This window comes from Symsagittifera roscoffensis, chromosome 9 (genome assembly GCF_963678635.1).
Source record: "Symsagittifera roscoffensis chromosome 9, txSymRosc1.1, whole genome shotgun sequence".
Classification (NCBI taxonomy): Eukaryota; Metazoa; Xenacoelomorpha; order Acoela; family Convolutidae; genus Symsagittifera; species Symsagittifera roscoffensis.
Window position 1 is genome coordinate 16,711,318 of NC_087070.1, and position 23,283 is coordinate 16,734,600.

The window sequence follows — 23,283 nt, forward strand, 5'->3', positions numbered from 1 at the left end:
ATGCGGTTTTTGTGAGGGGTCCTGTTATGTGACAACGTTTTATGTTGGATTTGTTGTGGTTTTTCTTATGTCTTGTTGGTTATGTCCTTTTTCCAAAAAGCAAATTGTTCGTGGTATGGGTTTGTCTTTCGACTTTTTTGTGTTTTATTATTTCTTTCTTAGACTTTATAATAGTCTTCAAAAGAATAAATTATCCAGTTTTAAACTGGGTTAATCCGGTTTGGGTACCGTTGGTTTCCTTTTCTTAGTCATGCTGTTATTCTATGATTTGTGGTATTTAGTAAGCTGCGTTGGTTAGTTTTGTTTAGTATATGATTCCTTTCCAACCGGGTTAAAGGAAGGTTTGAAACATGTTATTATATGTTAGAGTTGTTGAGTGTGAAAACTTGAAACTGAAATTCATTATTTTAAACAATTCTTCGTGGGCGAGCTGTGCGAGTGTGGATAGAATTTCTGTGCGAATGAATGAGAATATCAAAAGGTTAGTACTGCATTTGCATTTTATTAATTTACTGCATAGAATTTGGAAATTTACTGCTAGTTATGGGGGAATTTTAAGTTACAAATTTTCATCATAATTAGATTTACTGCTTGTGGGGAAAATTTTAGAAATGAATTTACTGCATTGGTATTAAATTTATAAATTTATAAGTGTAAGAGATTAATAGAATTTTTGAAATCTGTTTGATGAAATTTGCGATTTTTATTTGTCTTTTGTGGTTTTTGTAGGTGATTGTCGGATGAAGGCTAAAAATCTAAAGAAAACATGGATAAAGTATGGTGAGTTTTTTAATATTTTAATTAGTTAGTAATATTCATTTAATTCATACTTACCTGTTAGTCGTCGGGGAAAAAACCGTGGGGGAAGATGTCGTGAATTAGTTCTGAAGTTGTTAGTAGTTTAGCTAAGATGCGGATGATATTTTTATTCTGAAGCAGTGGCCAAAGCAATTGAAGTGCCTTAATAGTGGTTAGTTCTTCAGTGCCAACTGCAAACTCATAAGGTGTGTTTTGGATTAGATTATATAATTTGTGATTGAATTTAGTGTTGTGGATGAATTCTAAAATTGGGATTTCTATGGGTTGTACAAACTCGTGCGGGATAAGGAAGGGTCGGGATTCTTCGGCGTTGAAGGTCTTGGTGATGGGACAGAAGATGTACATTTGGGTTATGGGATCATAATTGCGAAGAATACCATGAAGGTTAGTATCTTTAATGCAATATGTGAAATTTAGGAAAAATGGTGAAGTGTATTTGGAATTAATGAATTGAAAACGATGGTGTGGTTGTCTAGAGGGTGTGTGTAGGTCAAAGTGATTTTGGATGAAGCGATAATAACTATATGTGTGGGTTTGTTTAGTGCGCAACATAATATCGTGTGAGCAGTGTAAATCTCTTTCGTGTGGTGCAAGGAAATGAAAGGTTAGTGAAAATATTTGGAAGCGTTCTTTAAAACTTTCGTATGCTTGTGTGTCTGTTAGTGCTTCTGAAATAATGTGATCAAACTTTCGGTCGAGGATGTTTAGTTTAAATATATATGGTGTCTTGATGAAAAATTTCTCGGTAATTTGTGGATTAGCGAAGCGATCGTCGTCTAAGAATTGATCTTGGTTAGCTCTGATGATGTTGTGATCATAGTATTCGAGTGTATATTCGTTAGCTCTAGGTGCAGTGTGTGTTTTTAGTGATTTTTTATATCCAACGTAAGTAAATTGTCTAGCGGTTAGTGGTGTAGTGAGTCGATATAGCATGTCCGTATTTCGCTCTATATCGATGTGAGTGTTAGATAAAGGTAAGCAAAGAGGGTTAGTAAAATGATAATATGAAGTCCAAGAGAGAGTGGGCATTAAAACGTATTCATCTACAAAGTTGCGTGTTTCGTTAGTGTCGTAGGGGGTGTTTAAGGTGTATTGTGGGAATGAGGGTAAGGTGATGGCTAAAAATTCTTTTGTGTTAGTATGCTTGGGGTGGTTGATGTATTCACGGGCTGTTCCTGGTTTTGCTGGGAAAGGATGGTTGGGGAACTTTCTTTTAAAAGTGCGGTAAGCTCTATTAGTATTGTGTGAAGATTCAGTTGGTGTGGATGATGGTGCTAATGATTCAGTATAATTTGAAGAGGGTGTAGGGGTAGGGGGGTTGGATGAATTTATTGTGGAGGAGATTTGGTTTATTGTTGGGGTATGGAGGTGGTAGGGTTGTTGTTGAAGGGTAATAAAATTATCTAGCTCTGGGGAGATTCGGGGGGTGTCTGGAGAATGAGATGATTGGTCAGAATGAAATGAGGAGTAGGTTGGGGTAGCTTGGGAAGCATAAGAGGGTGTGGGAGTGATTGGGTCAGGGTTATTGGATAATATGGGTTGAAAAGGGGGTTGAGAAAAATTAGAAGAGTTATGAAAATTATTGGATGGGGATGGTTCTGAGTCGGCAAATTCATCGGGGGTTTCAATATTCGGGTTATTGAGTTGCGAGATGGAATATAAAACTGAGATGTGTGAATTAGTGTCGGAATTCATGCCTGATGTTACATTACTAGATGGAAAATCGGGTGGCGGAAAAGCAAAAAGTGGTATTATTGGGATTGGAGAGGTAAGATTGGTTGGGTGGGAATTTGATCGGTGTAGTGATCCAAGTTGGCGGCTCATCGTGGGCTAAAAAAATGATTATTTTGAGACTGAAAAGCGGTGGTATGGGGTTGTTCAATAATTTGTTCATAAGTATTTTGATCTTGTGACTGGTGTGTCATTATATGTTGGATGGGACTTTGTGATGTGGTGAGTCGAAAATTTGGATTATGTGTGATGGCTAAATTTCGAAAATTTCGTGGGACTAGGGATAGTGGATGGTTATTTGGTAGGGGTGGTAATTGTGGTGCCGTTGGCGTTATGTCTACATTGTTATGTTCTTCGTCGTATGTATTTTGTCGTGTTGCTATTTTTGTGTTATATTCTTTTATTTGTGCGTCTAAAAGAATTTTGTTTATAGATGTAGAAAAGATTCCAAAAAATCCTGCAAAGAGTATGCGTGCTACGCTTGCTTGTCTGTTTACTTGTGTGTGTATAGCACATGTGTTGTAGATTCCTTTTAAAAGTGAGAAAAGAAATCCAATAAAGTTAAACATTGCGTATAAAATAGTCAATTTTTCTAAGATGTAGTAGGGCCATCCTAGAAAATCGAGGATCTCATTTTTGAGTGTAACAAAGCTAAAAATGTTAATTGGTGATATATCTTGGGGACGGTATTTTTCACCGTTTAGATATATATAATCTTTAATGTCTTTAAAATATCCGCTATAGTCTTGCGTGTAGATATCGGCAAATCCTGCGGTTTCCGCAAGTTTGCGTAAATTTTGGTCTAATGATTGTCTTTGTATAGTGTCCATTTGTGTTAATAATTCTTGGAATTGTTGTGTTCTAATGTGATGTTGAATATCTGATTTTGAATAGATTCCTATTGATTGTAAGTCTATATTTGGGTTTCGAGCAATAGCGCGAATGCTTTCTGGTGAAAATTTTTTGAGTGATTGCATTAATGTGGGATATGGAGTGAGAAGATAATATTTATTTTCATCAGGGTTTAGTTGTACTACATTGTGGCTGTTTTCTGATCCACATGGGACTGCGGTATCCCAGAAATAGGTTCTTCGTGAAAGTGTATCCACGAAATGTACTTTATTCTTATAAAAGATAGGGATTCTTTTATAACATCGTTTATCTTCAAAAACGTATAGTGGTGATACTTTTTTAGTACAAGTATAAAACCATAAGATGTTTCCTTCATAGTCTAAAAAATTTGATCTATTTCCAGATAATAAGTATCCTGCATAGGGTATTTTTAATACTGCTAGTGCAAGTGATTGTAATATTTGTGTTCGTTCTAATTCGCATAGTTGGTGTAGTGTTTCTAATTCGGAGAGTGACATTTCTTGAAAAATTCGGCTAATTGTATAATCTAGTTTCATATCTAAATGAATATCATAGTGGATATTACCGAAATATGTAGTATTCATTAGTGATAATTCTTGTAAGCGTGTGCTTCTGGTGTCATGGGGTTTTAGATGTCCACCAGGTTGTCCGTTGCTTTTTTCAAAATTAACTGGTATATAGGATGTTCCTTCGTTTGGAGGATGACCTGTGGCATATGGGTCGATTTTTACTTTTCCAGTGGTCATGTCGAATCCTTTTTCGTATTCAACTAATATTTCAGAGTATTGTGTTCTGTGAAGTGGATTCCTGTATTTACATGCAAGTTCTGTTTCTTGATATATTTGAAAACGTGTCAATTTATTTTCTATATTGTCTATTTTTCTAAAATTAGAACTTAGTTTTCGTGATGGATGGACTTGTTCATATGGAATTGATTGTATAAAATATTTTTCGTGAAATTTTATCATACGAGCGTGTATTTTTGCTACTTGAAATGTTGTACATGTATCTTCGGGGAACCAAACAATTGTTGCTTGTGTTCTCGTTGTAGGGTCGCAATAACCTTGATCATTTTTACAAGGTAATCGGATTCCTTGATAGATCATTGTATTATCTGATAAATCTCGTGTTAGTTGTATTTTTTCGAGTTGTATTTTCCAATCGAAAAACATTATTTCTTGGTATCCTTTATTTTTTGTGTCTGCTTTGCAGTTTGATGGGTCATTTATACCAATGTGTGGTATCCAATGTTTATCGTGTAGGTCATAGGTTAATCGTCCGTGTGCGCCGTTATACGGGTATTTTTCGTCTAGTTTTATATGTCCTTGGTGTCTTTCAAGTTGTGATTGATGTACAGAGTCTGAAAAAACTTGAAAGTTAACTAACTTTCTTTCGGAGTTTTTATTTTGTGTGATGTTTAGTCTAAGTAATTCACTTTTACAATCGTCGGGATTGAGATGTAAAAGACGTTCTATATTACTCTGATAGAATGATTCATGGTCAAGTCGGTTTTTGTTTCCGTTCGAGACTTGTGAACAATGTACTTTCTTTTCGGAAAATGTTGCTGTGAATTTATAACCTGTAACTGTTGTTGCTCGGGCTTTTGAATAGAGTGTTGCTATTACATCTGTGGTTTCTATAGCTTGTGGTTCTGTTTCACATTGTGATACTTGATTTATTGCATATTTATGTAGTGTTTTTTGTTCATTTTCTTCACAATCGTAATGTGTTACTAATAAATCTTGTGGTCCTGTACGAGGGGAAGGGTTTATGTTTTGATTTGAGATTACTAGAAAAAGGAGTTGGAGAAAAATTAATAATTTTAGAATATACATGTGTATGATAATCCTGAGTATGGATTATAAAATGTAATGTAGCCAATTGTGTTTTTGGTATATCTGTCGTATTTGTATATTACTTCAGTAGTTATAAACGGTGGTGGTAGTGATTGAGCTGTTATGTTAGGTGGGTTTAACGGGTAGGGATGTTGGGTAATATTGTTTAACTTAACTGTGATTTCAAACTTTAATTGTAAACTGTTTTGTTGGAGTATTTGAATATTGTGATCACGGATATCGTTGTGAATATCTTGGCGATATTGTAATCTATTAAGTGCCCAGTTATGAAGGCGGTTACTTTCTTGATGTTGTCCAAATAATGGTGGAGGTGCTGTAAATGTATTCCAATCTAGTCTTAAAGGAATATTTATTGATGATTGTTCTCGATATCTGGCGTCGAGATTATTTGGAAAATTTAAGTTAAAAGGTGGTGGTGAAATCTGGCTTATTGATGGTGTTGATGGTAGTGATAATGTTTCTGGTAGTGATGAGGATGTTGTTGTATCCGTAGAAATATCTATTGGATTATTGACTAAATTTAATTCACCTTGTGTAAATGAATGTGTTGTCCAATATGGTAGTCGTGATGCCTGGTTTGGGGGGTTAAAGGGATTTTCACGTATTTGTTCAGATGTTGGTGTTGAACCTAAGTAATCTGATGGTAGGCTTGAGGTGCTACGTTGTGAAAGAAGCGTAGGGGTTTCTGGTAATATATCAATGGGGTTTTCTGGAGTGTTTTGTGATGGGGATTGAGGTATATCAAAATGAACTCGGGGAGTTTGAAAATTTCTGTTTCGTCGAGGATGTATAATTTGTCTATTTATTTCGACTGTATTTTGGTTTTGACTAGGATTTCTTATTCTACTTAGTTCTTGTGGTAGTGTTGGGTATAGGTTATATGTTGGTTCGCTTAGAGGTGCTTGTCGTTGAACTGGTTCTAGTGGTTCTGATAAACGAGCATGTCGTTCTTCAAAAGTGTATGGATTGTCTTGAAAAGAAATTCGTGTAGATGTTTGAGGATTTTGAGTAGTTGAAGGTGGTGTTGGGTTATCTTGGGATGATGTCGGTGAAGACTGATTCTGTGACTGTTGGGTAGCAATTTTTGATGGATTTTTGAATTGTTACTTTAGTGGGAAGGTTTATGTTTATTATAATATTCTTCCAAAAAAAGAATTAGAAGGATTGTTGCTAGGGCAAATGTGAAGATTGCTTTCTTTATACATTTACATATTGTCAAAATGAGGGATGATAAGAATGCTATGAAAATTACAAACAATAAAAAAATATCAGTTCTACTGAAAATTTTTCGTATCATTTAGACAAGTTGTATAAATCGTACCTGTGGATATAATCAAGGGTTTTGGAAAGTTGGAGGAATAGTTCGAGTATAGTGTAGAAAATTTAAAAAATGTTACAAAAAATGATTAGGATTATTAGAAAAGATTCAAGTATATCAAAAAGAAATATTATAAAGGTTTCAAGTATTGTAAAAAAATGTTTAAAATTTATGAGTATTTGAGTAACTGATTGAGAGAAGAGCATTTAAGAAATGATCTCTTGGTCGAATATTTTTTGCTGTTCGAGGCGATTTTCTAGTGTGGTCGGATTATTTATTAGTTTTTTGACAAGTGGGTTGAGTTTTGTAAAAAATTGTTGGGGGCAATTTTCATGGTGATTGGGAGGTCGTCTTTTTCTTTATTTTTGTTTGTCAAATGATCCGGGGTATGGTGAGATTTTTATACTTTAGGCTAATTAAAATGTTCATTTTGTTACTTTAGGCTAAGTTAACAAATTTGTTTTGGGGGTATTCGTGGTCTGAGTTGGGGAAATATTGTTGATCTTTGGGTTATTAGATAAGGGAGGGGTACGGTATTATGGTGATATTTATTTTAGTTGTCAAGTTGGAGTGGTTTGCTTATTTTTGACCTGGAGGTCGTAAAGTTATAGTTATAGATGTGCCTGGAGTTCTATATTATTCGTCTAATTGGTCTTAGTTTGAGTTAGAGAAAGTGACGGATTGGATGAATCCTATTGGTCTATTTTGAACTAGAATTATTGCGTACTTGTCAGCATGTTATTTTGAAAAATGTAAATGAAAAATGTTTCGGAGGTTTCAAGGTTGTGAAGTATAATGTTAAAATTACTTTTGAAATTCCACTTTCTTTAAAATTTTAGATTGGGGGATGAATATTTTATAGTTTTTACGTGGTTGATTTCGGAGTCTTGTTGTTTTTCGATTTTCTGATTTGTCGATCTGTTCTTGGGGTATTATTTGTTCGGTCATTTTTCTATTTTTTCTTTGTTTTGGGGATTCTTTATGGTTTTGTGTATTGTTTTTGGTGGCGGTTGGTTTTGTGTTTTGATTTTCGGTGGGGTTATCATTTTGTTCTGTGTTTTTCAGATGTGGTTCATTTTGAATGATTTTTAATCCTGTGAAAGAATATAATTGAGTTAATTCGCGGAGTGCGTATTCTTTTGGGTAATAAGGTAATAGGTTGTTTCGATGTTGAACGATTTCTTTTTTGTTTGAGTCGGTGATTTTATATGTGACATCAGTGGGTTTTGCAATTATTTGGTATGGTCCTTTTCGAAGGGGTTGTAATTTTTTAGAAATTCCTTTTTGAGTATTAAAATTAGGTATTAAAACAAATGTTCCAATTTTTAATTCGGAGGCTGGTGTAAAACGTGAATTGATTTGTTCATTAATGTTTTGTCTTTGTAATAACTTTTTTGTTATTTTTTGATAAATTTCATTGTGTTTTTTATCTCTATTTAGAATCCATTCGGTGTGTGTACCGGAGGCTAGTTTAAGAATTTGTGGGTGATGAAAATGATCTTCATCGTGTGTATGTAAAGGTAGGTTATAACAAATTGAGTCTTTATTTGGTTGACAATAACCTTGTGCGTTTTTATGAGAATTTGCTGTAAACATTATTGGTTTGCGTGGTTTTTGGTTAAAAACCATTTCGTATGGTGACATTCCTAAAGTTGTCGTAATTTGTGAATTATACGCTAAGGGAAATAATTTTACATCTGCTGACCATTCGGTATATTTTGTATCATTTCCGTTGATGATACATCTAAGATATTCTTGTAATGAACGGTTCATACCTTCGACTAAGCCGTTTGTCCAAGGTGCATGAGATGTACGTGGTTTGTGTTTAATGTTATATAAATGACATAGTGTGATAATTTCATTATTTATGAATTCTGTACCGTTGTCTGTAACTAAAATTTCTGGTAGTCCGAATTTTGCTATCCAGTGTTCATAGAGTGTTGTGTAAGCGTAATAAGCGTTACAATGTGGTACTGGGTTAAGTGCTACATAATGTGTAAATGCGTCAACAATTACCATAATGTAGGAGTTTCCTTCGGATGAAGGTGAAATTGGTCCTTTGGTATCAAATGAGATACGATGATTAAAGTACAAACTTTGTCCTTTAAAATCTTGTTTTTGTGCTATTTGTTTTTGATTTGGGTAAGGTTTATTTAGTTGACATACTATACAATCATTGCATAGTACTTTTATCCAAATTGGTACATTTGGGAAGTAAAAATTTTGTATAAAATTTGAATATGTTTTTTCTGATCCAGAGTGTCCTTTAATATTTTGTGTATGTGAAATATTAAAAGCTATAAGAATCATACTTAAAGGGAGACAGGGAACTGTAGATTCATTCAGGTTATACTCTAAAAGGTCTGTATTTTCGTTAATTGTTGTGTTGTTAAATTTGCGAAAGTATCGGAGGAGTGTTTTGTTTCCTAGAATGGTTGAATCTGCCTTGACAGGTTTAGTTTTATATTTGTGCCATGATTTTAGTTGTCTAATTATCGGGTCAAGATTTTGATATTGTTTCAGTGTTGAAATTGTAATTGTTTCTGTTGGAGGGAGAAAAATGTTTTCAATTTCGAATTTAGATAAGGGTATTGTATCAAGTGGGTCGTGGAGGTCAAAAACTTGATTTATTGTGTATTTTGAATCATTTGTTTGTGGTCCTGATAAATTTATTTTATCAGTTAAATCTTCTTTTTCAATTAGTGGAAAATGGTCTTTTTTAGGCGGGTGTTGTTTTGTTCGTTTCTGTTGGGTGTTATTTTTTATCCATTGAGAATATGGGATTGGTTTGAAAGTTGATGTTCCAAGTAGATCAACTTCATAATGATTATTTTGACAATCTAAATAAAGTGGGAAATGTTGTAAATTATTTATTTGTGATTGTTCAATATCAGTTTTTACTGCATATTTGCATTCCAATCGGGGTGATGTTTCGTTTTCTGCAAGGTAGAATTTTATGTTTTTGGGTATTTCAACTGTTGTTTTTCGTGTAAGTAATTCAGGTGGTGTATTTCGACTTAAGGTGTCTGGTAATGCAAGATTTTTTCCTGCAGTCCAAACTATATGTAAGTTTGGAAATTTCATTATAATTAGTTGAAATCTGTAAACTCGGTGGTTTGGGTTAGATTTTTGTGTAAAGAGAAAGATGATTGGTTTATGGTCTGTGAATAGAACTGTTGGATGTTTTGATCCAAGTATCAGAAATTCATATTCTGTCAGTGTATATATTATGGCTGTACATTCTCTCATTAGAGTTGAGAGTCGTAGCTCTGCTTGAGTGAATAATCGAGAATTTGCTGATATGAGGTTCATTTTATTTGTACCATTATGTGATTGTAATAGTGCTGCACCGATGCCAAAGTTCGAAGCATCGCACATTGCATAAAATGGATGATTTGAATCTGGAATTGTGTTTGAAATTTGTTCAGTTAAAAGTTTCTTTATTTCTTCAAATCGTGTTTGATGTTCTGTGTTCCATTCAAAATTATTTTGTTGTCTAAGGATGTTACAAAATGGTCGTAGATATAATTGCATTTTATAAACATATTTACTTAAAAAGTTTAACATTCCAAGAAATTCTTGGATTTTCTTTTTATTTGTTGGTGGTTGAAGTTTTTGAATAGCGTCAAGGCGTGATTTCAATGGAGTGATTGTTTTTCTTTCTATATTATGTCCTAAGAATTTAACTCTTGTCAAAAAGAAGTGTGATTTATCGGGGGCGGCCTTCAGATTTTCGTTCTGAAGTATTTGGTGATATTTTTCTAAAACATTGAACATCTCGTCTTTTGTTTGTGATTGCATAAAAACATCGTCTAAATAGGTGATTGCATTTTTCATGAGTATCAGTGGTCTAAAAATTTTGCTCATAAAAGCTGAAAATGCTGCTGGTCCTATGGATATTCCATAGAATAAGCGGTTGAATTCATATTGTTGGTTTCCGATAACAAATTGTGTTAAACGTCGTGATTGTTCATCTAGTGGCATTTGATTGTATGCACTATTCATATCGGCGGTTGTAAAGTATTTGCCGTTTATTTTTGTTAAAATAACTTGTATTGGTTCAATGGGCCAATTACATTTTGATTCATCTATAAGTGAATTGAGGTATCTAGCATCGAGAACGATTTTTAATGATTCTCCTTTAGCTAGAATGATAACAGGGTTGATAAATGTGTTGCCTTTTGGTTGTTCTTCTTTGTTTACTGGTGATATAATGTTGTATTGTTCTAAAATATCGAGTAATCTGTTCACTTTATCATGTAAGTGAATTGGTACTTTACTTGCTCTCTGTTTTTTGAAAACTGCGTCTGGTTTTAACGGGAGATGTAGTGATGAACTGATTTTTCCAACATCGAATTTTGATGTTGCATAGACTGATGAATATTTAATTAGCTGTTTGGCTAATTTTTCGAATTCGTCTTGTGTTATTTGTGAATGTTGGAAATTAAACATTGTTAAAAATTTTTGTTGGTCCTCTGTGTAGTTACTTATGTTGAATGTAGGTTTGAAATATGGAGTTTTTGTGAAATAATCCGTATTTCTGTTTTCGTTACTTATTATATTATTTATAGATAATTCTTCATTAAGAATTGTAGATTGGCAAATATCTAGTAATTGGAGTATATTATTTACGCGATAGGCTTTTTCGTGTATTGGTGATATTGTAGCGTTGGTTTCACAATATCCTAAAAGTCCTAAAGGTAATGTTACTTGGTAAGGTGTGTTATTATAGACATGTAAGGAAATGATATCGGAATTCGAATTTTTCAAATATTTTATGGATGAGATTGTGATTTTGAAAAATTTGTGAATAGGTTTGAATTCAAATTCTGACATATAAAATTTTTGTTTGTTTTGTTCTTTATCATATTGGTGAACTTGTTTGATTGAAAAATTATAGATATTTCCTGATAGTGGTTTTAGGTGTTTTCTTTGTTGGTTAAATATCGGGTAGAATTTTGAAAAGAATGGTGGTTGTTTATTTAATCTTTGAAAAAATGTTAAGGATGTTTCTTTTGTTTTTGTATATTTATCTTTGATTAATATTTTACTATTTAGTATGTTAATTGTTGGTATATACTTCGAAATAAATGGTATTCCAATGATATTATATTTAATGTCAGTGATATGGAATATTTGTTTAAATGGCTTATTTAAAATTTTGCTTTGCTCCATTGTTCTGGTGGGGAGGAGAAATAATTGGATTTTTCCGTAGTTTATCAATGTTGATCCTTGTGCTGTTGCTAACTTACTGGAGGTTTCAAGAGGTGTTAGCTTTGGGTGTAAAGTTTTTATTTCATTCCATGTGGGGATGTTTATTATGTTTGATTCTGCTCCTGAATCAATTAAAAAATCTATTTCAAGGTCTGGTGGTTGAAATTCTTTATTTTTTGGGCTTTCTAAGAGAAATGGTATTGTCCAAATTTTTTCTTTGGGTTGTTCTTTTTGTATATTTTGATAAATGTGGTTTGTATTCAAGCATTTTGTTTTGGTATTTTTATTGGTTTGATTTGTAGTGTTAATCTCATTTGTTTCTTGCGTCGTTGGTGTGGAATTTATGGGTGTAGTGTAATAATTTTGAAGAAATTCTGATTGATTTTCATATATGTGTGATGAAAAGGGTTGTTCATATATGACAGATTCATAGTCATTTTCGAGTTTTATCATATTGATAGAAAGAGTGTTTTCAGTATCACTTTCTGAATCTGATGATGTACAGTTTATTTGATTGAGTTGTAACGTATCAGTTACTGTGTCATCAATACCTGGAGGGTCTGATGTTGTTTCTGGACTAGATTGTACTTGATTGATTTGTCTTTGATGTTTAGGTGTACTACTTCTGTGGCGATTATTAGAATTATTATAGTTATTATTATTCCGGTGTGGTGATTGGGAATAATTTCTATAACGATTATTATAACTTGAGTGTCGATTTTGTGAATTATTTCGCGATCTGTTTTGGTAATTATTGTTTGGTCTGTTATAGTTCGATCTATTATATGAGTTATTCCTTGATTGATTGTTCGGGTAATTCTGGTTTCGGTTGTTTGAATAACTTCTATTTCGATTATATGAGTAGTTTCTATTCCTATTGTATGATGAATTTCGTGATTGGTTGTTTGGATAGTAGTTATTTCTTGATTGGGAATTAGATCTAGAAACAAATCGTTGTGTATTTGAATTTGATCTGGAGTAGTTATTTCGACTATTTGGTCTATTGTAGTGATTTTGTGATGAATTATTCGTGTTTCTTCGTTCTGGTGATCTTCCTCTATAACTTGAGTTATATGGTGATTGATTTCTTGTATAATTTGTATTGTTCGGGAGTGGTTTTCCTGAACTGTTGTTGCTGTAGACTGTTTTGTTCGGTAGATTTTGATCTTTTTTCATGTATTGATAGAATGATTTATTTGGTTCTTTATATTTTTGAGGTTTATTTTGATTGTCTTGCTGTTTTTGTCTACATTCGGAAATACTATGTCCGTATCGTCGGCAATAATTACACCATTTTTTGAAAGATGGTTTGCCTTTAAAGTTTGGGTTCTTTTCGTAAATATTGAGTATTTCAGTGATTTTTTCAACGAGGTCTGTCTCTGATTCCTGTATATTATTAATATTAGTGGGAGTCGTTTCAATTCTGTTAACGTATTGTAATTTCAGATTTTCCGTTTCTTCTAGTTTCATCGTGATTTCTGCTTGTTCTAATTTGTCTACTAGTTTTCGAAAATCTAAATCGGGTTCTCGAATTGAAGAAGGATGGGATGCTCTCTTTTTTATTGCTATTTTCCTTAATTGTGGTATTAAGGTCATCATTAAGATTTCTGTCATCTTTGTGTTTTTATAGTCGTGTGTATTTAGTGAATATGCTTTTCGAACTAGTGTTTCGATTCGTACTGCTAATTGCTTGATGGTTTCGTTTGGTAATCTGCGAATTTCATTACATAAAACTCTTTGTTGTTGTTTGTTTCTTTCGGAGTCAAACATTTTTGAAAATTCCTGTGTAAACCTTTTCCAGTTTGATTTTATTTCTAGAGGTAGTACTGAAAACCATTTTTGGGCTGCGCCATCTAAGGTTGTTTGTATTAACGCTGTGCGTCGATGTATCCAATTTTGATGTAGTGGCGTATTAATTGGTTCAGGTCCAATATTTAAAATCAGGTTTGCTGTTACTGCATTTAAATAATCTTCTACAGAGTATTCAGGGTCTGTTCCTGTGAAAACCATTAAAGGTTTGTTTGATGTTATTGATGATCCACCCATAAGGTATGGATTCATTGTCATTTGTAATGATTCTGCTGCATTTGGCATTTGAGAAAAATTTGAAAGTTGGTTTCTTGTTATTTCATGTTGTTGGAGATAATATGGGAGTGGTATTTCATTTTGCATTTGTGATGCTTGATACGAGTGTGCAGTCATTGGATTTTGTTGTTGAATTGGTTGAAAAGATTGTGTATTAATTAGATTTTTTTGTTGAATTGGTTGTTGATGTTGTGCATCTATTGGTTGTGGAGAAAAATTTCTATGATTTGTACGTGTTCTCTGTATTCCTTGTCTACGATATTCTTGAGTATTTGGTTCAAATATATCTGGTTGTAAGAAATCATCATCTGAGGATAAATAATCCATTTGATAAGATGTCTGTTTTTTATTTTTATTTTGTTGAAAAAATGGGTAATTTTCACTATGATCCTGTGGAGGATTTGTTTGGAAATTTATTGAATTAGGTTGGGTCATTGGGTTATCCCAATTTCGAGATCTTGTATATTGGTTAAAATTTCTTTGTGGTTGGTTATATGTTTTTGATGGATGTGTATAATTATAATTATGGTCTGCAAAGTTGTTTCTAGTGAATGTTTTGCGTGTTTTTGATGGTATTGTCATGGGTCTGTATGTTTGGTAATCCATATGTGAATATTTAGGGGCAACCGAAGGTTTAACGGTTGATTGTAAGGTTACCTGTGTTTGTGAAGGATTTGTATTTCTTGGTGTTGTTAAATTTGGGCGTATTGGTGAAATACTTTGTTGTGTAGTTGTTGTGTGTACAATTTCTTCATTTATGAAGTGTGATGGTGTCTGGATATCTTGTTGAGTAAGATTCCTAGTTCCATTGAGGTTTTCATTGTGTATGACTGTAGAGTTTAAACTATTATTCTGTGTATCGGGCAAAAATGTATTATAGTTTAATGGTGTTGCATCAATGGTGAATGGTATTACTCTTACATAATCTCTTATGTAAGATATCGTACTTATTGCTTGACTTGAGATTGTTTGTGGGAAGCTTATAAATGCGGGATGAGACCATTCGGGGTCCCAAACATAATCTGATTGTTCTGTGATAGCGGTATCATCGTTCGAGTTTTGGGGTCTAAAATTTTTTCTTGCTTGTGCAATTAAATCAATATTGTGTGTGAAATAATCTATTATCAACCATGCCAAAATTTTTTGTAGATCGTGTTTTGTATGTTGTGAAACGTCGTCTTTCGTGAAATTTTCTTTAATGATGTGTAAATAACTAGAGAGTAGTGTGATTTCATGTCGTACTCTTAAATGTTTAGATGTTTCTGTCGGTGAGACATTTGTTATTGGGATTTCGTTTTCTAATATCGAAATATAACTATATATTATTGCGAAAACTTCATTGGTGAATATGGAGTTTGCTCTTTGTGAGTTATGATATTGGATGCTTTTTATATATTCTGAAAAAACTTTTGAAAATTCTAAATCAAGATCGTCTGTTTGAATTGTATATTTTCTATTATTATGGTTTGGTGAGGTGAATTCTATGGAGTAGATTCCATACTGTTGTGTTATGTTGCATATATCTTTTAAGTAGTGGTCTATGATTTGTCTTTTGATTTTTACATCTGGGAACTCTGTTTTACATGGACTGATTCCGGGTTCAAATAAATTTAATAGTAAATTTTTGCAAAATATATGCTGTCCTCTATCAGTGGTTGCATTTACTATAAAAGGAAAGATTTCATCATCATCTGGACTTTCTTCACCTGGGGTGTGCGTTGAGCTCATTTTTTCGTTCGATGACTGTTAATATGTAATTATTAATGTGTCGAATTGGTTGATTCCAATTGTATAAATGTACTGGTTTGTGTTTATACTGCTTTTTTATTCTTCTTTTTCCTCTTTTTGATGAATTTGAAGTTGTTTCTGAGTCAGAAAAATATAATTGATCGTGAAGTGGGCAATTTTTATCTATTGATTCTTTTAGTTTGTAAAGTTCGTCTAAACTGTTGGTTTCTGATTCTGAAAATGCGTTTCGATTTTTTGAAAATCTTTTTCGTGTTATTTGTCTTTGTTTCGTTATTATTTTTCTTTTTAGTGTTTGTCGTTTTGTTCGAATGTATCCAACTGTTTGTGTATGAGGTGTGATTACAAGGTCGTATTTTTTGTTATCTATTTCACAATTGTGTAAAACGATTGTTTGTTTATTTCCTAGGTTTTTAAATGACATAAGGTTTAGGATGACGGATGCAAAAGGTTGTTAAATGATTTCTATTTTCCTAAACTGTTAGTTCTTACGATTTTTTGGTTAGCTTAACCTGGGTCTATTTGTTCAGGGTTGGAGAGAAAAGTATATCGATTCCGAAGAATGATTTTTTACTTTCTCGTGGCTAGTATAAGTTAAGGTGTTAACTTACTTAATCTTACTTAGGGGTAGTGATTGTGTTCAAGGGTTGGAGAATAGTAAATCGATCCACAAGGTTCAGGTATAATTAGAACGCGAGTAGTTCGTTAGATACTATTTTAAACTTACTAAGTCTAAGATTTATCCTGGGTCTGTTAAGAGGGGGGGGGTCAAGTGAAGGATGAATAACCGAAGTTCTTCACTGTTTATCCTAATTTGAATGATTAGTTTTGTTTAAAAATTTCTATTAGTCTTAGGTCTTTAGAAAGGGTTGGGTAGTGAATCGACGTTTGAGGTCGTTAGACACTAATTAAGTGGGTGGGGGAGAACAAAGTTGTTCTGTTTGATCCAAGGATAAGCCTTGATGATCAAATTTGAAATTTAATTAAGTAGAAAATGATTTAAGATCCAAGGATAAGCCTTGATGATCTGGTTTTAAAATTAAGTGAATTTAAGTTTTAATAAAATTTTAAATGTGTGTAAAGGAAAGATTTAGTGTTTTGATGATATTAGTGGGTTTATGATTGCTGTTATGTTTTAGGTGATGGAGCTGGAACAACAGGATGATTTATGATTACTAACCATTTATTGTCATGCTACTAATTTTTATTTTTTATTTTTCAATAAATATTTTTCAAACATGTTTTGTATATTACTGCAGAGTTTTAGGAAAACGATCTTAGATCTTTTTATCAATCTTTATTGTATATTAATAATTTTGTTTAGCGCCTGAAATGATTTTGAAGATTAACTTCAAGGTTTTATGTTTGCAAATGAAAATCTAAATTCATTGCCAGTAGTATTCTAAATATAAAAGTTTGTTCTGGTTTTTGCCTAACTATCATATAGCTATATGGCAAGTTTCTACTTTGTCGTATGTCGTCTCTGGTTCGAGGTCTTCTTCCAATTCCGGGTAGTTCTGTTATGGTTCGGAATATTGGCTCTGATCTATTGAGTCGTAGAGACATTTCGATTAAATTATTGTCGTATAACATTTTGTAAATGTTTTTGTCTAATTTCTAATCTATTTTGGTTAATTCTAAGCTATTAAGGTCTTGTTCGAGACTTATGGTCGCACCAGATGAGTTAGGACCGAGTTGGTTAACTCATAGAGTAATTTCGGATAGGGTACACCGTCTGCTCGTCACGCTATCTTATTTTCGGCCGGATAGATTCGTGCAACTTCTTAGTCTAATACCGATCCTAATCTTACTCTTATACTATCTAGTCTCAGGTTGTTTAACTAGTCTCTGCTAGGCTCAATAGATCTAGGGTATACTGGTTTATTGCGGCTGCTGAAGTGCTCGGGAGAGTCCAACTAATTTCTAAGTTAAATTCAAATCTCTCTGGTGCTGAAATTACAAGTAACTTCAGCACTTACAAATAAGTGGGTTGTTAGTTAGATGGATCATGATTGGTTAATATTAAATACTTTACATTGGTAAAATATCTAATTTATCCAATCATAAAATGTAGTTTAGATCAGGTTCCACTATATCTGTAAATTTCAATCAATATTACTCCGTATGAAAGAAACTTGGACACGAAAACATGAACAAAAACAAACTAAAACAAACGAAATCAAACAAATACAAATGTGTTCATACTTGCCACTATTTCACGACAACTGGTTGTCTACATAGAAGCACACACTAAAATTCAGAACCAGACAGCTCAATTAATTTTACCTGAAGGCTTTTGTTGACAGGTATGGATTAACATTTGGTTACAATTTTCTCCAAATTGTTGCAGCAAAATTTCAGGAAAGTTTTTAGCGAGCACCATAAATTAGAATAAATTGTTGACTACGCTATGTCAAACATGCTATCAAAAACAAAACAAGGCGCTGCTCGTATGTCAGGGCATAGCTCTGAATATTATAACTGACTTTTAATTGGTCTTCAATAACTTTTGATCCTGATAATCTAGTAATCATTTTTAAAATCTGAGTCGTATAAGGAAACAGGACAGCTCGTATGAAGGCGACGCACTGAGTGTTTACATTGCCCTCTAATGCATATGGAGCAGATTTCTTTGAAAAATGGTGAAACTTAAATTATATACAAATAGGAAGTTTCAAATCAAACACCGATTTTTGTGCGGGATCAAATAGCCGCTTACGCGTTCATATCACGAAATATATATCGTGTTACCGTGTTAGTTAGGCAACTTGGTCAAACAGGAAATTTTGAATCAATCAATCCTCATACATTCACGGTAAAAATCAGACGTATTTTTTTTAAAAGTTTGAGCTCAGGACAGTAATAGTTTTCAGATGATATATGAAACTACGTTAAAAGTGGCTTTTCAAAAAAGCAAAGTTTGTTTGGAGAAAAAACCCGAGAACAAATATTCCGTCCTTTTATTCAAAAGTCAAAGTCGGAACAATAATATTATCAATTAGTTGGTGTCATTTCAATTCGATTGAGTTTCAGCATCATAGAAAATATCTTCAAATTGTTGAACCAGAATTCTACGCCGCAGACTGCAGTACATTTAAGATAGTGCAAAGCCCAACCGCTTAGCAACATGTCTTTTTCAGGACAGAGCCTTGATCTAAAACTTTCTTTCAGATATTGATATGAAAGAAAAACCAGGCGTATAGTTTTCTCACTTTCTTCAAAGGTAACTAACGCAAATATTGTCAATTTATCTTACTTTAGGCAAAATGTAATAAAAAACCACCTAGCTTTCACCTGCTTGTAGCTTCGAGCCTCATTAAAATCTCTAACTTTTGCTTTGCCTAAGTTTTTAAAAAAGCTTATTATTTTCTATCGCTGATTAATCGCAAAAACAATTTTTCATTGTTCCAGCGTTAATTCATCACTAATTTTCTTCTGTAAAATTGGTATCAATCTCAAAAAAGAGAAAACATTTCAGACAAGCATAAAATTGCAGAAGAATTCTGTTCCAAGTTTTCAAAAAAGAAACGGACTAATTATGCTAGGAGTGCTTTTTTCTCTCCAGACAAGTTTCTACTTTTCAACAAGCAAGTTCTGACAATTTTTTAATATAATTCGTAAAAAATTGCTGTCTTGAGCTCATGTTTAAAAAGTTACTTGAGCTGAAGTTCACTTGTGGCTACAGTTTGGCCAATTTGCAAAAATTAACCGCGCAACATAATTTGTCCTATTAACTCGTAAGTGGAGATTTATTCTTTTTGATTTATTCCAAATTGCTCCAGATTGATTTGGAGCATGCTGTTTGATCAGTTTAATTTTCACTTAAGCAAAATTTATCACTTGTTTTTTGCATAGCGCCTGGACATTGATTTAAAAAAACTAAAAAGAAATCTGAAAAAATTACCAAAAAAAATCAAATATCGATAGAACTTTACTAAATGCTGCATCTATTTTTCGTTGAAAACTTTTAGTTTTTAGAAGAAAGTGAGTTTATTTCAAATCAGTAGCGTTTTTAAAGGGGAACAATTTAAGGGCATCTCTGCCCTCCCTACTAAGAGATTCGACCGCCTGAACAACCAAAATGTCAAATTACCACGGTTTCAGATTTTTTTAAATAAAAGTTAATTAATTATGAACAAGACTAACTTATGTTCCAACTGCCCATTAACGGGTCTCCAAATGTGAAAGATTGACATTTTGTGAGTTTAGGCTGATATTATCAAATTTGAAGCATTGAAAATTGAGTAGGGTATGAAATTAATTAGATCACTTAGCTTGCCTCAATTCAGTTTCGAACGATTTTTAGTTCGGGGTAACTTACCGCTAGAAAATTATGCGCCTTTAATTTTAGCATCAAAATATGAAACAAGTAGCATTTAATCGTGTGTGTGCTGTATTGAAATATAGTGGTGTGTGAACGGACGGGCCCACAAATATTCAGGGATCTCCTATTTTAAAATTTAAATCAGGGATAAATTTCAAAATTTGTCTGAGTTAGAGAAATAACCCGATCATATACATTCCTCTCTTTCTTCGAAGTTCGTATCAATAGTCAAAACAGGCCAATTTTTGATTAAGCCCGATCTGCTCGTTTTTCGTCATCAAAAAAGAACATTGCTGCCTATAATAGAAATAGTGACTGCGTCTTCTTGTGAGTCTTTTGCAGTTTAAAAGCACCTCACCAATCAAAAGCGAAAATAAAAACGTATCAACACGCATAGATAGCAATTTTTCTTTGAAAACTTGTTAGTAACTATAAGTATCGATATAACTTTTTTTGGGTCTGTTTCTCGGGGTTGTGTAATCAGTTTCGGTCAGAACTTGCTAATAACTCCTAGTGCTTGTCTTGTGTTTGTTCAAATCGTTATTTTGCCTTTTCTGTAATTTGTTGAGGTCACCATGGGAGACAAAAACGGGATCTTTTGAAATGGCTTAGTCTTGGATGGTTTCATGACAAGATTACTGGATTACATTACGAATTTTTGTCATTTTTGGGCTCTTTGTTGCTTCAAAGCACCTCACCAATCACAACATAGTGATACTCAACGAATTTTCTACGATCTAACGGAATGATTAAAAAAATAGAACGCGTAGACCAAAAGTATCTATGATGATAAACTGTACGACCTCATCGATCATACCAAGTTCAAGATTAACAAAATTGCGTTCCTAGTTACAATTAATTTGAAAAATTTTGATGTATTTTTTGCTAGAAAATTTGGTGTGTTTTTTTTCTGCTTTCGCAAATTTTCAAACCACACGCAAACAATCCCGGGCTAACCATACATTTTTATAAAGAAATTGTCCGTAAAAAAATCAAATACATTTTCATATCGTAAAATTGTACAATTCTTATAAAGTTTGGTTAAAATGGTGTTATCCAATTCTTTTAAAATATTTTTATCTTGTTTCAACAAAAAAATGATCTATGGTGAAAAAAGAACATTTTCGACAAAAATTGCTACTCATGCAGATTCCTTGAATGGAAATAGTAGGACTAGCGTTTTTTGATGACGGCTCTAAAAATTAAAACAGTAATTTCGAAATTGCCCTAAAACAATTTAAAATTTTGTGTGCATAAATTGATTTAGTTATTTTTGTAAACAAAAGAAAAAACCTACGAATTTTTTGAAAAAACCTACTGAACACGTCCCAAAAACGATGAGAAAAAATTAAACATGTAAAAAACACGTATTTGGCTTATAAAAAGTGCTAGTCAGACAACATTCGAAAAGTCAATAATCATAAGTCATTTTTCCGACTTTCTGTTAATCGCGTTAAAACATTGGTACCTGTTAATCTAATTTTTGAAATTGTTTTTTGGGAGTACTGCAATTCGCTAGGGAAGAATAGAATAATAAAGTGTATTATGTTCGTCTCCCGCCCGCCCAGATTATGAAAACGTCAATAAATAATGAAAACCTTTAGCTCAAAAATTGATCACATATTGAATCAGAAGTAAAACACTTGTGAACATGAAATTTATCGATTCTGCTAGATTTCAACTTTTTAATTTTTTTTATTGCTTTTGTTTTTGAATCACAAAAGTTTCAAATTTTCGTATTCCTTAGATTTAAGTCAAATCACTTTTGTCATTCTTGTGTGTTGATCACTTTTTTGTCGGTTTTGGTCGTGCATATATGTTTGCGGGCGAAATATATATGCCCTGATCTTGCTGAGACTGCACTGTACAGCACTCTTAAGGTGATAGCTCAAAAAAAAGTGGGAATTTTTTGGGTTTTTGGTGTTTTTAGAGTTTTTTGTATTTTTTTTTATTAATAGGGTTTTGGCCATCAAAAAAAGACTGATAAATAGAGTGTAAAAGGAATAATTGGCATTGCCAAAATAATCTTAGATTTATTATTTTTCTCAGATCTTTTTTGCAATAGGTTTGTAAGTTATTGTAAGTTGATGTTATTTTGATTTACCTTATGAATTACTAATATTTCAGGAGCTAGGTTTGTTTAAAGGTTAACAAATATAAGATCTTTCCTCTCCGCAGCTTTGAGTTTTGAAATTGAAAGTTAACGTCGGCTTGAAAATTAACGCTGCAATTCTGAAAAACACGCATTTATCCCCAATCAGAAACGTCTGGTTGCCTCATTGACCTTTAGATTGCCGCTGTAAGCTTCACGGGTCGTACCCAGGCGTACTTCGGGAAAAACTGAATTTTTTACTTTCTGCTGCTTTTATCAAAAGCAGCAGAAAATTTTACTTTTGCTTTTATTTTTGTCGCTGAGATTAAAACAATCAAAGTAATAATAAATAATCATATAATGTTCTATAAAATATTCAAACGAAATTGGTTTTCATTTAGAAAAAAAATCAGCTTTTTTTTCGGCGTCTGCTATTTTTACTTTAGTATTTTGAAGTTATTAGAAAACATAAAAAGAATTATACTGCGAGAAATATAATATATACTGGAACAAGCTTCTCACTCAATACTTTTTACAACAATCGACAGAATTATGTTTTATCAAATCGCCAGAAAATGTTTGAGAATTGAGGTATTTACTTAACAATCGCCAACCCTAGTTATCTTCTAAAAATTTGTCACCCCTGTAAATAAAAGCAGGAAGTTAGCACTACCATAGTCGATAGCCAATGCTTATCTTGCAAGGTCTTGCAAGATTTTTTCAAATTATGTTCATCTTGCATCACTTTTGGCAACGTATGTTTATCTTGCAAGATTCTCCCAAATTCTTCCAAAATAACCATTGTACAAAAAAACAGAAAATCAAGTTGCTACATTTTCAAGAGTATAGATAGAATCCATACCGTAGTAGCTCCAGTGAAAATCAGAAAGAAATGAAGAAAAAACACTGAGGCCTTCTAAGCTAGCTGACTGTGAAAATGCATGAGTCGCTAAGACATGCGTCTTTTGTTCATGGCTGGTTAACTGATTCTCTTTGACTCAAACTCAAATTATTTCTGGAAACTTTTTAGTTTCGTTGTTTTTTTTTCTGAAAGTATTGATTTTGCTAGTTTTGCTCTTGTAGTTCAAAAATTTTGAATAATCTGGAAAGTTAATTTTTCTTTTATGAGGCTTTAGATTTTTATAGGGTACAGTTCACTTTGTTCATGTTACTTAGCTGACAAAATTTGAGAACTCGGTAGCCGTGTTTTAATTAAAATCCGAAA

The 23,283-nt window shown here is 32.8% G+C and overlaps 2 protein-coding genes across 3 annotated transcripts in view; one reads left to right on the forward strand and one right to left on the reverse strand.

Annotated features, from left to right (window-relative positions):
- The window catches only part of LOC134853905 (cytoplasmic dynein 1 light intermediate chain 2-like), a 485,619-nt gene that overhangs the window by 158,103 nt on the left and 304,233 nt on the right, over nucleotides 1-23,283 (forward strand). The window lies entirely within an intron of this gene.
- The window catches only part of LOC134854216 (amiloride-sensitive sodium channel subunit alpha-like), a gene marked incomplete in the record, with an annotated part of 143,193 nt that overhangs the window by 40,572 nt on the left and 79,338 nt on the right, over nucleotides 1-23,283 (reverse strand). Inside the window, 1 exon segment of the mRNA XM_063870383.1 lies at nucleotides 17,848-17,892.